General features: G+C 42.0%; 1 long non-coding RNA gene across 1 annotated transcript in view; it reads left to right on the top strand.

The window, feature by feature from the left end:
• Nucleotides 1-14,622: 14,622 nt before the first annotated feature.
• Nucleotides 14,623-16,583, top strand: part of LOC109860836 — a 21,805-nt gene continuing 19,844 nt past the window's right edge. The window contains exon 1 of the long non-coding RNA XR_002250887.1: nt 14,623-14,699. This is a non-coding gene — a long non-coding RNA (uncharacterized LOC109860836). The remainder of the gene's footprint in view (nt 14,700-16,583) is intronic.

Below are 16,583 nucleotides of genomic sequence, written 5' to 3'. Positions count from 1 at the left end.
GTTCCGTTCGTTCGTTCGTTCGTCCGTTCGTTCGTTCGTTCGTTCGTCCGTTCGTTCGTTCGTTCGTTCGTTCGTCCGTTCGTTCGTTCGTTCGTTCGTTCGTCCGTTCGTTCGTTCGTTCGTTCGTTCGTTAGCTCTTCTTCGAGAGCTATCGAACGACGCAACGGCGCAAATAATTCCCGGGGATATCCCCGGGACGAAGCTTCCGCGACGCGCGATGGAAAAAGCTCTCGAGGCCGGCTCTTTTTCGGACCATATCCGCCTGCTTTCATCTCCTCCTTTTCCCCGCGCCATTCTGGTTGCACGTGTTGCCGATCGGAATGTTAATTACGCGCGAAGCGCCCGAAACAATTCACTCTGGATCTTCCGCATGCTAATCTCTGAGATCTTTGAGGAGATAATCTATTTTTTCTAAGGACTTGAAGGATTTTAGTCTTCTTGAAGTTTCGGAATCACAATTATCTAGAGCTTCTGGAAAGTGGATTAATTCTTCCTGTTCTGTTCAAAGTTTCAAACGCAGTTAACAAGCGGTATAACATTTGTGTTCTTCCAGAGGTTTCATATTTTCCATTTTTCTTGTCATAGTCTCACATTTTTCGAAATTTGATTTTTTATTATTATGACAAAAACAAGAAAAAGTTTTTCAATATAGCGTGTTTGTTAGTTGAATGAGCGATATCTTCGATTCTAATATAAAAAATAGTTTCTAAATTTCGAAGAATCTAGGTTAGAGCGCGACTTCTTTTTTTGCCGTAATGGTAATCGACTAGTAAGTCAAATTCCTGTCACAACAACAAACAGAAATAGAGTATTAGCTAAGGCTCGAAAAAAAAGTGCGGCTTTAGTCGGATGGGGGGAATTCTCGCAAAATATTCCCGTTTATTGACGCTGATACTCTCTCGGGTTCAGGATGCACCGTTCGCTACCACAGCTTTCGAAACTTCGAGGATGGAGGCGGTGGCGGCGACGGCAATGGCGGCGGGTATTCTCATGGACTCGATCGCATTATTAATAAAATATTATATAACAGTGCTTTATAAAAAGCGTGAGCGGCCAACGCGGACGCAGCGGTAAAGGTAGAAGAAAGAGAGGGAGGATTGGTCTATGACGGTGAGCGGTGTGTGGTTCGAGGCGGGCTCGAATAAACCACAGATACGTACGCGATCGTAGAGAGGTCGCTCTCTCTCTCTCTCTCTCTCTCTCTCTCTTTCGAGTGAGGAGAGAGAGAATGGAACAACGAGATGAGAAGCCGAGGGGAATGGAAACGAGGGGGGGCGAAAGATAGAGATGAAGAGCGAGAGAGGTGAAATTCTGGACGATATATCGCGACTAAAACCAAACTGACGGAATGCCAAAACTTTTTTGTAATTAAATTTTTCACCGCCCTCGCGGTAAGGGCAGTAGTAGGGGGCGCCGAGTTGCCGGGGATTTGCACTCAGTATGCAGCACTTTTTTTTGTTCGGCGGTGTGCATGAGCGCCAACATCATTGATTTGCTCTTTATTTTATTTTTTTATTTGTCCCTCTCTCTCCCTCTCTCTCACTATTACGCGATCTCGTGTAAAAGGCGAGTATTTTTGTTTACGAGGATTAGTTGAGCCGGTTTGTTGCTTTCCTCTCCGTGATGCGGTCCGGTCCAATCTCGAGGAAATTTGGCTACCAATAAACTGCAAATATGCGAGAGCGAACGGAGTGCAGATATTTTTGATCAAAGAATTGAGAGAGAAAAAGAGATGTGGGAAGAAGAGAAAAGACAGAGAGCAAAAATTGAAATTAGAATATATATATATATATAATAGAATTGTGTACTACTATTACAACAAATAAATAGTATTTGTTATTGACATAAGAATAAAAATAAATAACGAAGCGTAAAATAAACAATGAATTTGCGCACAATACGAAATAACGAATGAATGCACATAGAGAAAAGAGGGGAGAAACAAGCGAAAGTACTATATTATCACCAAACCTACAATATGTAACGTACAATTCCGATGTCTCTTACTTAACTCTTTCGAAGCAGGAAACAGCTACGTAAAACGAGTAAAAAGAAATACAAAAAAAAAAAGAACACGCGCGGAGTAGCCGCGGTGCGGCCGTAGCGCCTAATAACCAAATTCACCCATATTTCCCGGAGCCACGGCGGTGGCTACAATATCGTCCGCAGCCGGCCTTAAATAGCAAGAAAGCCCGGCCTCGCTCGCCCGGTATCGCAAAAAAGAAAAAAAAGAGAGGAAACCGCGGGGGAGGCGCAAAGGGACGAAAAAACGAAGAAAAACGCGGTATCGGAGGCGCGCATACGCGGCATGCGCTCTCTTTCCCTCTCCCTCGATTCCGCTCATCCTCTTTTAAATTTCCTCTCTCCTCCCAATCTCCTCCCCATCGCTTGCCGACCCCGATGGATGAAAAATATGTAATTTTTATTAATTGTACCTTTATTAATTTTCGCGAGAGGAATAGCGGCCAGGGATGCGAGGTAACTCGAAGCGCAAGGGGATGAAAGGGGGCTCGGTTGGTCGGTCGGTCGGTCTGGAACGCGGTGCACCACCACCGCGCTGTATTGAGCTACATGCATGCACCTTCTATATGTGTATATATATATATATATGTATATATATATATATATGTGTGATATATATACAATATATATATATATATATATATATACGCGTATGTATTGCCGAGATGGTTACATAGGAGGTTACGAGCGAGCGCACGCGAGCGATATATGTCGATGTGCGCACTCCCGTGCACAGGTGCGCTTGCACATATAATACATGTACACACAGATAGACACACATGGATGCGAGCGCACAGGTGTGCGTGTCGCGCAAATCTTACTCGATATTGGCAGCGGTGCATATGTCGCGAGATGTATTCGCGGTCCGATGACACGCGGCAAAGTAATTGCGAGCGAGTTTCGGCAAATAAGACAGACCGTTAAGTGGCGGGAGAATGCGAGAGCGTAATATATCTTTCCCTCGAGTACGCGATAACGTATTAGTGGATGACTTTATGGTTCGAATCAATAAAAAAACCTCTGCTTTGTACTTGCATTTGTCATTTGTAAAAAGAGTTTTTTGCAAAATTGGAAAAACACTTTTGGATTTTATAAATTTTATTTTAATTGTCAAATTTGATTGATAAACATTGATCAAATAAAGAGTATAATTATACTAATTATACTAACAAGGATTTATAAGTAAATCTCATAAGATTTGATAGATTCCATTACACGATATTAGCTCTGAAAACAGAGCTTTGCGCATTGATGTGAATGAGACAACTTTCTTTTTCTATTGTTTTTTCCTCTCTTCTCCTTGTTGCTTATAGGAAAACCGTGTTATTACATAATTTCAACGATCCGACGAACGCATCTTACTAATTGTGCGTTCCGAATTAATTTCGGGATCCGATATTAACACGCAAACCCACGCACATGTACATGTACGCGCGTACACACACACACACACACACACACACATTCACTGTTGCATATGACTGCAAACAGCCGACGTGTATACCGACGCGTAGCGCGACATAGTCGTCGTCGTCGTTGTCGTCGTCGTCGTCAGCGGCCAGATGTTAATCGCATATGCGTGTATTACACGCGTATGTACACACGAACGCGGCGATGATATACCCGTAATCCGTGTCGCTAATTACATATGTAGATGCGCGGGAGAAGAGAGAGAACGGAGGATGGGACAGAACGGAGATACTGAAGGGATACGTGTTACACACATCCATGCGGATTTCTGTGCGCCAATAAGATGCATACGTCGCTCGCACGCACTGTATACATACATACATGCATACATGTGTGTGTGTGTGTAATATGTACGTATAAATATGTGTGTGCGGATGTATGTGCGCGTTCTCCTCGGTACATATACGTGCAATACTTGGTACATATGTCGCGCGGCATGTATCCGCCGACTACCGTCTCTCGCTGGCATTGTCGCATCGGCACATATTGCAAGCGTTTGCACGCATGTGTGTGTCACGCGCGTGCAATCACATGCATTCAATGTAAGTGAGAGAGAGAGAGAGAGAGAGAGGGAGAGAGAAAGAGAGAAGATGATAATAATCTCTTTCGCTAAATTGTCAAACTAACTTAATTTCAACTTAATTTCGTCTTAACACACGATAACGTGAAGATAAGAATTCACACCGAACGAAGTTAAATGTTGCAATTATTTAAAATTTTACATATATTTACCTTATTAAACTAAATTTTATCGAATAACGTTATCTGTATTTCTACATCGACGATTCAGCAGCGTTATATTCTCTGATTTTATTGAATAATAATACACAGCTTATCTATATACAAACTAGTTTCGGTGAATTTATTATGTATACACATTTGGTATTGATAAGAAGGCAATTTCACTCAGTTGTTTAGTACGATTTTTGAGAAGAAGATTAGATTGGATTACGTGCGCGCGCGCGCACACATGCACACACACACACACACTCTCTCTCTCTCTCTCTCTCTCTCTCTCTCTCTCTCTCTCTCTTCCTCTTTCTCTGTCTAGCATAATCTAACTACTTCCGCGACCTTGGACTACTATTCCTATTTCGAGGCAGGTTTACTGGAAAATGAGGCATAAGCGCACAGTCTTTTCTCGAGATCGACACTTTTCTGACGTTACGTCGCAAAGAAAAAATTCAGAATTGAAATTTTCTCGTCTTCTCCATCTTCCTGAGAACAACAAAACTTTATTAAACTCTATTATTCTTGTGACCGGACTCTCATATAATATATCCTTTAATTTTTTCTAGTTTTTTTGTCTCGATCATGCGATTGCCGATTACACGAAGTGGCTGCGATTCTCGCAAATTTTCCATTACACGATATTCGCGGCGAAGAATTTTATTACGATCCTGCTATCCTCTCTTTTTCTCTTCCGTCGCGTATATGTGTATATTGTATATATATGTATATGTATATATGTATATATATATATATATATGTATATTCTCGCTTTGCGCGCGCTGTATTATTTAACAATCTATTTTCTCGTATCTACTAAGCCATCGCCGATCCAATCTAAACTCAGATTTCATTCCGCCTCGAATGGAAGAAAAGGTTATCGATGACGAAGTTTATACGTCTCTTGTGTATGCTTTGCGTTTAACAAAACGGTTGTTTACAACTTTCGGATAGTTGCAAATAACGAAACGTTGCAACCGAGTTGACGACAAATATTTTTCAAGCTTTTAGCAAACAAGAATATTTTGCATACATTTATTCACATAAATTGTTTATTTCTAGATTGTAAAGTTTTATATTATTATATTAACACCGCGTGACTAGACATAAACTTCTCTTGTAGTTGCAAATAACGAAATGTCGCAAATGAACTAACAAATATTTTTAATCTTTCTACAAATTTGAATACTAGCGTAAATTATACAAAAAAAAGAACGAAGCGAGCGTATACACAGGATCATATCAAATTTACATAAGACAGGAGGAAAATAAAAAGAAGCGGACGATGAATCGACTTGGACGATGAATCGCGCCTCGAAAGGGTTTCCTCGTTCACGTGCGCGCTTCCGGTTTTAGTTGCTTTTCGATCGTTATTAAGTTACAACGGGTAATACTATACAGGGAGACGACGAGAAAGAGCGAGAGAGACCTGCAAAAGAATCAACAAAAGAGAAGAGTAATTAGAAGAGGAAGGGGAACGGGAAGGACAAAAGGAAGGGATCATATCCTTCGCGTCTAATTCGATCCGCTCTCGAATAATTCAGTTAAGGACGCAACCTATCAGCTAAATACACATCTTTTTTTAGATGATTTTTGCGTTTTACAATAATATTTTTATGTTAATTAGAAAACCTGATATTTTAATTTTGCTGTGCATCTCACACTGAAATATCAAATGTATTTTTTAATAGAGTAAATTTTATTTTAAATTTTGTGTTAATGACATAAATTTTATTTCTTTTCTAAAACTATAAACTAATTCGTATTATACGTTGACGTTCGTTTCGCGCCATTTAGCTCCTAAAATCGCGCGGTTCAGCGGTTTCGTGCGGGATATACATAAATCCGAATAAACGATTAAAAAAAAAAAAGCTGGTTGAAGAGATTGGCTTCTTGATCGCGCGACGTTCGCTCGCTGAGAAAACAATTTATCGCCGCGGCGGCGAAACGAGCGAGAGGATCGGCAGACGACGAGAGACGTCGTAGTCGGCGATGCGCGCGATTTCGGCGTCACGTTCCGCCGCGATGCGACGTGTCGTCATCGTCGTCGTTTTCAATGCATATTAATCATGCGCGCAGAATCCCCGGGTCGTCGAGCGTCGCGCGATCACGGGCCATTCATCAAATTGAGGGGATTTCGAAATCTGCTACGCAGCAAACCGAAAACCCGGTCGTGGCATTACCTGCCGGAAAAACCTGCCAGCGCGACACATGCGAAGCTCTCTCGAGCGCGCACGTCGCGTTTCCGGTTGATGCACTTGCGAAAAGCCAATCCCTCTTGCCGCGCGTATTCGCGGCGGGGTTCTGCACTGATAATTAACGCCCTGCGGCGCGTGCATCTCATGACGAGGAATTCCTACAACTCCGCGCTGCGAAAGTCACATTCGAGTGATGTTCGAACACAATCAGCGCGCGCCTTCAGTGCGTTCGCGCGCACAATTCGCTCGAAAATTAATAAACCGATATACAGATAATGCAAAGTAATAATAATAATAATAATACTTTTCAAAATTATGTCTGACAATTATTATTATTTTTTTTCGCAATCATTTTCGCGAATATCGAAATGACCGGAATGTAGAGTTCGGACGAAAGAAAAATTCTCTCGGGTAGACAAGGAACAAAAAAAACAGCTCGTAGAAACAACAAAATGTTGCTGCATATTTTTTACTTTCTTCGAAAAAAGTTAAGCACGGGGGAGAGAAACGGTCAAAATTCGAGAAAAATTTCCCGCGCGTAATCTTCCACGCGCGGACATGCAAGTTGCGCGAGAGCACAAAGTCGATCCGCTTGATCGCTCTTCATCGCGATCGTTCTCTCCGAAATAGACGATGGCAATAATCGTCGCTCGATTTTTTCGAGCACACACGAGTTTTTCGGATTAGCAGGCGCCTATGAAGAGAAGGCGGCTGGACGATTTTTTCATGGCGGAAGACCTCCCCTGCTCTTTTTTGAGCCGTCCCTTCACCCTTTTCTAACACACACACACAAATATAAAATATACGGTGGCGGATGTGGATATCCCTCGAGTGCAATGCGTGTGCAGCGCCATATGGAAAATCGTATTTGTATATTCATATGTCTCTCTCTCTCTCTCTCTCTATGTGCACGATTCGCGGACGGTTGTGTGCGCGCGCGCGCGCGGCGCGGTACCTCCACTCTTCACCCTCTCTTCCTCTTTTCCGTCCCGCGCGAACGGCAAGGTATTGTGTTTATATGCATATATATCGGGGTAAGCCGCCGGACTCTCTCTTGTACTCTAACTCGGCGGCGTTTTCCGATATTCCGGCCCGAAACTCTCGACCGAAAAGCCCCGGCCTTCGAATCTATCGTTCTCTCCCACTCACTATTCCCCGTTTATTCCCTTTCTCTCCGCTCGCTCACGGCGACTCTCTCGTGTGCAACCGTCAAGCCGTCATATTCGAACGTATCCCGCCTAAACGGCTTCGTCTCCGCCATCCGTCCCTTCGTGTGTTCCATACCATTTCTCGCCTTTCCTCCCCCTTTAGGCTTTTCTACTCGTTGTGACGCGGTCAAAATATTTTATTATAAGCCAACGTCGGCTTTAAGTTTCCGCGACTGCGGAGGAATAACTGTGTTTGTCCGTTCTTCTCATACTTTTGAGAGTTATGTAAAATTTTCGTAACACGGAAGATTTTAGATTAAACGTCGGGATAATGAGGAGAGATAAGTTGCGTGCGCAGAGAGAGTTTCCAGATAGTGAGAGACAAGTTTCGAGTTTGTCCTCGAGATTATTTTCCGAGAAAACTGTGATTTTCAATGAAAACAAAAAAAATTAAAAAAAATTAAAAAAAGGATTAAAACTCGATCTCTCTTCGAGAAATACGTTCTCCGATTCTTTTTTCTTTTTTTTTTTTTTTTTTTTTTTTGCTATCCTTTTAACCGTTTATTTACTCAGGCTGATAACAAGAAAAAAAGTTTACCGATAACATATTACACTATACGTTTCCACCGTTTATAGGCCGAGAGTTTGTCTCTCCCTCTTCCTCTTATCCTCTTTCTCGATGGTCAAAAAGAAAGGCGACCGGCCGTAGGAACACAGCCTCGCGTTATTTGCTCTTATTAATAGCACATAGCGTGCCGGCTTTCTATGAAAGTTAAATTAAATTTTCGATGGTAATGAAATCAGCAGCACAATCGAGCCGGCCAGACCGAACCGAATGCGACAAGCTAGCGATTGCGGATCAATTGACGGGAGGATCGACGGCGAACCAAGTATGCTCTCTGATTCCTATGAAAGGGACCCAAAGGCGAAGAGCCAAAAGGGTTGCGAGAAGAGCGAGCGGGTTGGGAGGAGGGGATAGAGGTGGTGTACGAGAAACGCCGGACAGGGAAGGGGTAGTAAAAAGCCCGAACGCGCGCGGCCCGTTCCCGTCGACTGACGCAAAGGATTTATCCGCGAGCGTCGCTCTCTCCCGTTCTTCCTCTCTCTCTCTCTCTCTCTCTCTCTCTCTCTCTCTCTCTCTCTCTCTCTCTCTCTCTCTCTCTCTTTTCCACCCTCTTTTCCCAGCCCGTTGCAGGATTGAAACATAGTAATATGTTATTGGTAAGCTCTTCCTTTTACATCAGCGAGCGCCAATAAATGCTGCAGACAGGTTAACGAAGCGGCCGCAAAGGACAGGGAAATATGGCGCGAGAGAGCGCCTCGGGATGGGTGGGAGACAGCGGGAGAAGGGCAGAAGGAAGACAGGCGGATAGACACGCGAGAGGAAGAGAAGGCTTGAGAGAGGAGTGAGAAAGAGAGAGAGAGAGAGAGAGAGAGAGAGAGAGAGAGATAGAGAGAGAGAGCCGCCCATCGTCACAAGAGAGGTGGCATCGCTAAACTGTCGACTTCGAGCTTTTAATTCGCGATCAAAGGACCGTAACGATCCGTCGGTGCCCTCTCGGCACTGGCCGCTCTTTCCGACGTCAAAATTACTTTTAAATTCCCCCCAACCTTTACCCTTCCCGTTCCCTCCCTCACCGATTGATGCACCCGGGCGCATCTCTACTCCCTTCGCTCGTCTCTGTCCGCGAGCGACCAACCACTTTGCCGCTTTATGGCGTATGCGGACGCGAGCCATGAAACGAATTCGGGCGTCGTTTAAGGAAAAAAGAGGATCACGCGGAACAGGTGGTTCCGTCAAAGGTAATCGACTCTCTCTTTCTCTTTCTCTCTCTCTCTCTCTCTCTCTCTCTTATTCTCTTCCTTTCTTTCTCTCTGCGGCTTATCAAGTTTGATAACGCGCACGAGGAATTCCTACTAGCAAACGAAAGAGACGAGAAGGATATAGATGGAAGTTGTAATAATGACATTTCGTCGTTTGTGTGTGTGTGTGTGAGACTATCCTCTTTCCTCATTCCGAGAAAAACTCACATCGACGATCGCATCTCGGGGATAAGCCGCGATCCCTGTCAATTTTTCCAATTTCTAAATTCTTGTAAACACGGACGCAAAGCGCTTAATATGTAATCTATCACAGAATAAATACGTTATACAAAACATCGTTGCTCTCTTATCATTTGCAAATGTATTATATTAATAAAGAAATATAATTAGCAGATTTGATGTAATTTGTAACCAATCGAATTTTAACGAATAAACTTCTTACAATATACATAACCGATTAAATATATTATAAACGATTGTAATAAACACACATTACTGTTTTCTCATCGTCTGGAGAATGAAAAATGGCTTTTTTCCTTGCCGAAATGCTGAAATGGTGAAATGACGACAGTAGTCATCTGAGTTTGAATCGTGAATGATGGACGCGCGCGCAGGCTGATTTTTTGATTTCCTCTTTTCCTCGCGACTGGGGGGAAATAATCGGTTCGCGCGCCGTCGTCGCGGACGAAGAAATAACTCAACTTCAAAAATAGTCTCAACTTCTTACTCGACCGCCATCCCCCCTTTTTTTTAATAATCGACCATATTTTTCTGCCGCGAGGCGACAAGAATGACGGACATTCGGGTTTGTTTGCGCTGTTCGATTCGACGAAGGCGCGCGCGTGTTACGGAGCAAGATCGTTAGCGATTCGATAAATAGCCGCGCGTTGCGGCAGTCGATTTTAATTAATAATTTGATCAAGAGACATTAATTTTGCTGTTAATTAAAACACCGTCAGCAAAAAGCGTTGCCGTTGAATGGCGCGCCCGAGGAATGCAACAAACACGTTGTGCGTTCAAAGACGCACAGAACTCAAAACTTAAAATGTTATATATAATAACATTTCGCAACGCGACGTTCGTCATTGCAACTATATCTGGCCTTCTCACGCACATTTTTCAAACAAAAGCTATGCATCGATTAAATATTTATCTTCGGAAGTAGATCAAATCAGATCGAAGAGTACACAAAGCGATATAAGATTCTTTTTACATATTTAACCTTTAGACCGCCAGCATTTTTTTCATTAAAAACACATGGTATTTTTCCGCTACATTTGTATATAAATTGAGTTTTTGTTATAGTGCGTGGAGTGCCCTAAATTTTCATCCGGCTCCGATCGGCACCAGGTTGGCGGGGAACGGAAGTGAAAAGTTGAAAATTTTCAAATTGAAAACTGGTGTTTCTGGAGATTTTTCATATCGCTGGTTACGTTTTTGAAGTCGAATTGCAAAAGTCTTTCAATACACAGTATTTTTACCAGTATTATTACCAAGCTATAATCGTGTATCAATAAATGTTGTATCTCAGATTACGGCGAGAACTAAACTACGCTATCCACAACAACATATTTAGATTTTCTAAATATTTTTTCTCACAAATCAAGTCAGATGAAAGAGAATTCTTCTCTAAAATACGGTACAATACTAGCGTCCTAATAGCGATGCCATGCAGCATCATGGCGGCGCGCCGCGGCGGTCTAAGGTTAATTTTCTGTTGGAAATATATTTTTCAAACACGAGAAAGACGGAAGATACGCGCTATATATATATGTATATGTATGCTATATATTGATTCAGTTCGATAATGCTTCCGGCGACTAATCGGCGTGGAGCGAGAGTCCCAAAAAGCTTCCCGATCGCTCAAACCCGCGCTCTCTCTCCCCTTTCTATCCTTCTTCTCTCCTTTTTTTTTAAATCGTCCATCTCGCAGCAGGCAAAAAGAGACGACGACGAACGTAGGCGAATGGAAAAATATATCGGCTGCAAGTGCATGCGCGCGATGTCGATGGACAAGGAGCGATGGACGCGAGCGCAGGACGAGGATGACGACGAGGAGGACGAGCAAATCGCCGGTCCCGACAGATATTCAGCTCTTTTTATTCCCGCTTACGTCCGTTTACGTTCCCCGATCGCTTCTCGCGTGGATTAAATACGGCGTGCATTAACAATGCTTCCCCACCACCACCCCCAGCCCCGACACATACATGCGTACGCGTGCAGATTGCACACACACGCGCGCGTGTGCTCTCTGCATCCTGTCGCAGGAAAAGCATATAACGATTTTCTTTTCAGGACCAGGACGTCCTCGAGCTTCCGTACGGTATAGCCAAAATTTTTATTTCGACAATTTGTTCTGTTAAAATAAAGTTATGATCTGATTTATTAATTGTAGTATACGAATACGAATAACTAAAAGATACGTTTCTTGTAAAAATATCCATGTGGATCCTCGAAGACATCCGAAGACCGGCGGAGGAGAATCCGTGGATCCTGCGGTCGAAGACTTTCTCGAATCCTCGAGTCTCTTAATTATGGGATTCTCGGATTTTCGAGAGCTCGAATTTCTGGATTATCGAGTTCCCGGAATGTCGAATTCAGAGAGATTTCAGGATCCTCGGATTCCGGCTCCGGTGCCAAAGGAAGCGGCTGTGTGGATCAAGAGCTTGACCGATCGAGCCGGAAGACCAAAAGGAAGTTCTCTCCCGCTTTCGCAAAAGCGGCCGCTCGGTTCGGCTCGTTGATTTCGTTTCGAATTTAGAGTGGACTTCTACCAGTAGTTTCGGTTGCCCCCAGGCAAGAGAGAGAGAGAGAGAGAGAGAGAAAGAGAGAGAGAGAGAGAAACAGGGAGTGAATGAGTGCGTGAATGTACGCGAGAAAGAGAGAGAGAAAGAAAGAGAGAAACGCAACGACAGACTTTGTTAAGTCTGTCCATTTGATTTGCGTTTCTTCCTCTCGATCGATACACGCGGCGTATATACTTCTGTATTTTATAAAACGGCGAGCAAATCTAAAGGTACTTTCAATCGAAATGTGTCCCTATGCGACTTCCCTTTCGCCGCCGTTTCGGTTCCTCTCGAGAAAACAAACAAAAACAAACTTGAGAAAAAAAGAAATCAATGAATCCGAAACACAGCAATTCAAGTAAGGATCTACCTTTCGTCAGCTACGACGCGTAAGTAGTCACACAGTTGTATTGCAATCGGATGTAGAATCAGAAGTTACATTTACGCGCGGTCACATAAAGTCAAAAACATATTTTTTGCTTGTTGTTTCACTGATTTAACGCCCTTCTTTTTTTATGTCGAGTCAATAAATAAATAAGTGTAAAATTTACATTAAACGTACAAATATTAAACTCTTTAACCAATATACAAGAATATATTGTTATTTTCTTGATAATTAAGTGTAATTTACTAAGTAATATCTATTGTAGATAAACTTTTTGTTTGTGGCTATAAATTTGGAGCAATTATTCCGGTTAATATGCATTTTAGGTCACACCTCACCGAGTTTGTTGCGCTTTATATTAGTTGTAGGACAGGTCATACTGAGTAATTATTTTAAAAAATTTCGCAGGGGATGAGGAGATATATGCCAATTTGAATTTTCAGAATTTTAATACTTTAGATGTTATAAGAGCTGATATTACGAACAGTGAAGTTCAGTCGGACAATGATGTGTTGAAAAATGTAAACAAAGGCTACAAGGTAATTCATAATTAGTCAAAGAATTCATTTCACTTTTACGCAGTTTGTTAATAGCTTTCTACATGCGACTACATGAATTTCTAAGTTCTGTTGAGAACAGCGAGAAATTTAATAGATTTTCTTGTTGATCGTAAAGTTATTCACATATTAAATGTTCATGGTGCGGAGCAGATGGGAATTTAAATCGCGAACGTGTGCGTTTTTATGCATTTACTGGAACGTTTTACAAGCGGGTTTTTGATATTACGATACAAAACATTATCCGCCTTCAATATAAGAAAGAACTAAAATATCTGTATATAAGTCATTTCTTATTTTTTCATTGCACAGAATCCAATTATAAATGTCGCTTCGTATCGAAAGTATTTACATAATTTTCCGAAGGGGGGAGCAGGAAAAGGGTCAAAGTCGCCCCTCTGTCTAAACGCGTACAAAAAGAAGTACATAAAAATAGTATTGTTCAGAAACTTTAAATTGCCATATCTTCGAAACCAAAGGTCGTCCCCTACGAAATTGTTTTAGGTCGCCGTCTACAATACAGTCGTAAGCCGTAAGAAATTGACCAATCACAGACAAATCACGGAAGAATAATCGATTGTGATTGGTCAATTTCTTACGGCTTACGACTGTATTGTAGACAACGTCTTAGATAATTACTCGGCGTGACCTGCTCTACAACGTTTCTAAAACGCACCGAAATCGGTGAGGTGTGACCTACAATGCATATTTACCATCGTTTCTTACTTGAACCACATGAAGTGTGTTGCGATTTATATAATCGTAATCGATTGCAACTATCGACCTCTCCTGTTTTCTTTGACGGGCGGCGAAAGAGAGTGCGAACGAGAAAATCGACGAGAGAGGGGACTTGTGCGCGCTGCTCCGACCTAACGAACAGAGATAGAGTGAAAGACAAAATGTCGGAGCAAAGAGTGGTAAAAAGAGAAAAAAGAGAAGAGCGCAGGACGGAGAGGAGAAAGCGGCAAATGAGAGAAACGGCGACCAGAAAGAGAGTCGCTGTCGTGTAATTAAGCGACGTTTCATTGTCGGTCACGATAGAAAAATGTATCTATGACGATGATCAAATAATTGATTAATAAAAAAATTGTTTTTTTGTAACCAAAGTGTCTAATACAAACGTAATAAATACTATGAAAATTTGATTTTTAATCGAGTCGTTAATTTATCGTAGCAATATTAACATCATGAAAATGTTTCTATTTGGATTGATTAAACACCGCTTAATTATTCGGTGTTTTGCAGCGAGTCTGGTCGAAGTAATTCTACAAAGGCGACAAGAGAGAATAAAAAAGAGAGAATGAGAGAGAAAGAGAAAGAGAGAGAGAGAGAGAGAGAGTGAGTGAGTGAGTGAGTGAGTGAGTGAGTGAGTGAGTGAGTGAGTGAGAGACAAAGAGAAAGAGTGAAATAAAGAGAGAAAGAGAAGTCGCCTATTTTCCGTTTCTCATCATCTCATCAAAGGCCGTCGTTTGTCCCTGACCCTACCAAAATGTGTTTTGCATTGCAGACTACCAGATGCGCAATGTTAACGTGAGATCGGTCAACTCTAAACGAAGGAAAACACCCTCCTCTTCCTGCTTGTGAGTCTCTCAGTTTCGGTGTTTCGTAAAATAATTCCACCTATGGTTAACCATGTTCTGAAGCCAGATTACTATAATATTGTTTGTAATGGTTCGAGACGTAACCTTTGACCTTTGTCTTTATATATTACACAGACATCACATACACACACATACAGACACACACGAGACAAATATGTGCGTGAACAGAAAAGAGAATCGCGCCAGTTCTTGAAACTTTTCGTGCTTCATTTCTCGATATCATCGGGTGTCTCCGAAATAAAAATAATAAAAAATTATTTTGAAAAAATTATTCAGCGATATTAGATGAAAGAGATACAGGCCACCGGCGTCGGACACATTGCAACTCGACTCTGTCGAAACGCGATAACGTTCAAAATATGAATTTTCAATACAATAAAATTTTTCTCAAAGTTCAAAATGAGAACATTTATCGTCTTAATTATCATGCTTACGGATTTCTCTCTGTTCACGCAACGACACTTCGCCGATGATATGTTCGACACGACTTGCCTTTGCATTTTTGGTTCAGTCAGTTCGTTCTTCCAAACGTTGATTCGTTCCTTTTCTTCCCCTCTTATTCTTCCAGGCTGAGCTCTTTCGTCAATTGCTTTCGATTGACTGGTGGATGAATCGATCGCGCGCACGCGCGCGATCGACCCTCATGCATATGTACAAACTTTTGTGTGTCTATATTTTTATAGGCGCAGGTGCTTCTTCTTCTTTTCTTTCATCTTTTTTTCTCTTTCGCTCGACCTAACTATATTTTTTTTTTGTTTTTGGTTTTGTCTTCAAACCTCTATGCAGCCGCCGCTCGAGTAAGGGGTAAAAAAAAATAGCAAAACGGCAAATCGTATTCGGATTTCCCGCGGAAGAGGGATTCAAAAGTGTCGGCGGAAAAATGGCGTCTTGCGACGTCGACGCAGACGTACGCTGCGTCGTCGTTGTTGTTTACGCAATTTTTCCCGAGAGAAAAAACGCGACGAATCGAAAGTCGAAAGGCTCGCGCTCGACATCGGAGTCGCGCCGCAAGTTGACGGATGCCCCGCGACCGCAGGCCTCGGTTGCGAGACATCTGCCTTCGGCGCGTCCTCCTGCGACGCGAGTTTTCCCGACTGAAGGAAAATACGCATATAATAATAGCGTCTGAGTGAAGAATTCTTCGAGCAAAGTTTTTTTCGCTGTTTTATGACTCGCAAAACTATCGAAAAAAATTGTATAGACGACGAGAATCCTTCACCGATCTCTATTTTCGTGGTCAATCACAAATTCGCGAATGTATCGCTTGTTCGAGAGTAACTTGGTCGCTTTTGTCAAATTTATTTCGGAGACGAAATGCATCGAAAGCGCACGATGCAGTGAAACAGATGCCGAGTGCATTTCCGCGAATGGGAAGGAAGGTTAAAGATTGATCAGAAATAAGCAACGTACGGTGAGGGAGATAGAAAGAGAGAGAGAGAGAGAGAGAGAGAGAGAGAGAAAGGTGAGCGATGGCGAGCTGCATTTATACATTATGACTGAGTTCTGTTTGTTGATTTAGCTGTGCAACCAACATCGACAGCCCTTGAAAAGGCAAGCGAGTCTCACAAGGGTTGGGAAAGATCTTATATACATGAATATACTATTATATACAAATGAGTATATCTACATGCACGCTCGCTGTACCTGTATGAATCGTATATACATATACATATATATTTACACATATTTATATACATATATATATATATGTATATATACATACATATATATATATGCCACACACGTGATTATGGTCTCTGTATAATCCACATGTATTCGCCTTACATATTATATATATTATACATATATATATATATGTATGTATATATATATATATATATATATATATATATATATATATAT

The sequence above is a fragment of the Pseudomyrmex gracilis genome, unplaced genomic scaffold, assembly GCF_002006095.1.
Source record: "Pseudomyrmex gracilis isolate BER0280 unplaced genomic scaffold, ASM200609v1 scaffold_474, whole genome shotgun sequence".
Taxonomy (NCBI): Eukaryota; Metazoa; Arthropoda; class Insecta; order Hymenoptera; family Formicidae; genus Pseudomyrmex; species Pseudomyrmex gracilis.
The sequence above is the reverse complement of the archived record's forward strand: the minus strand, read 5'-3'. Positions and strand labels throughout refer to the sequence as shown.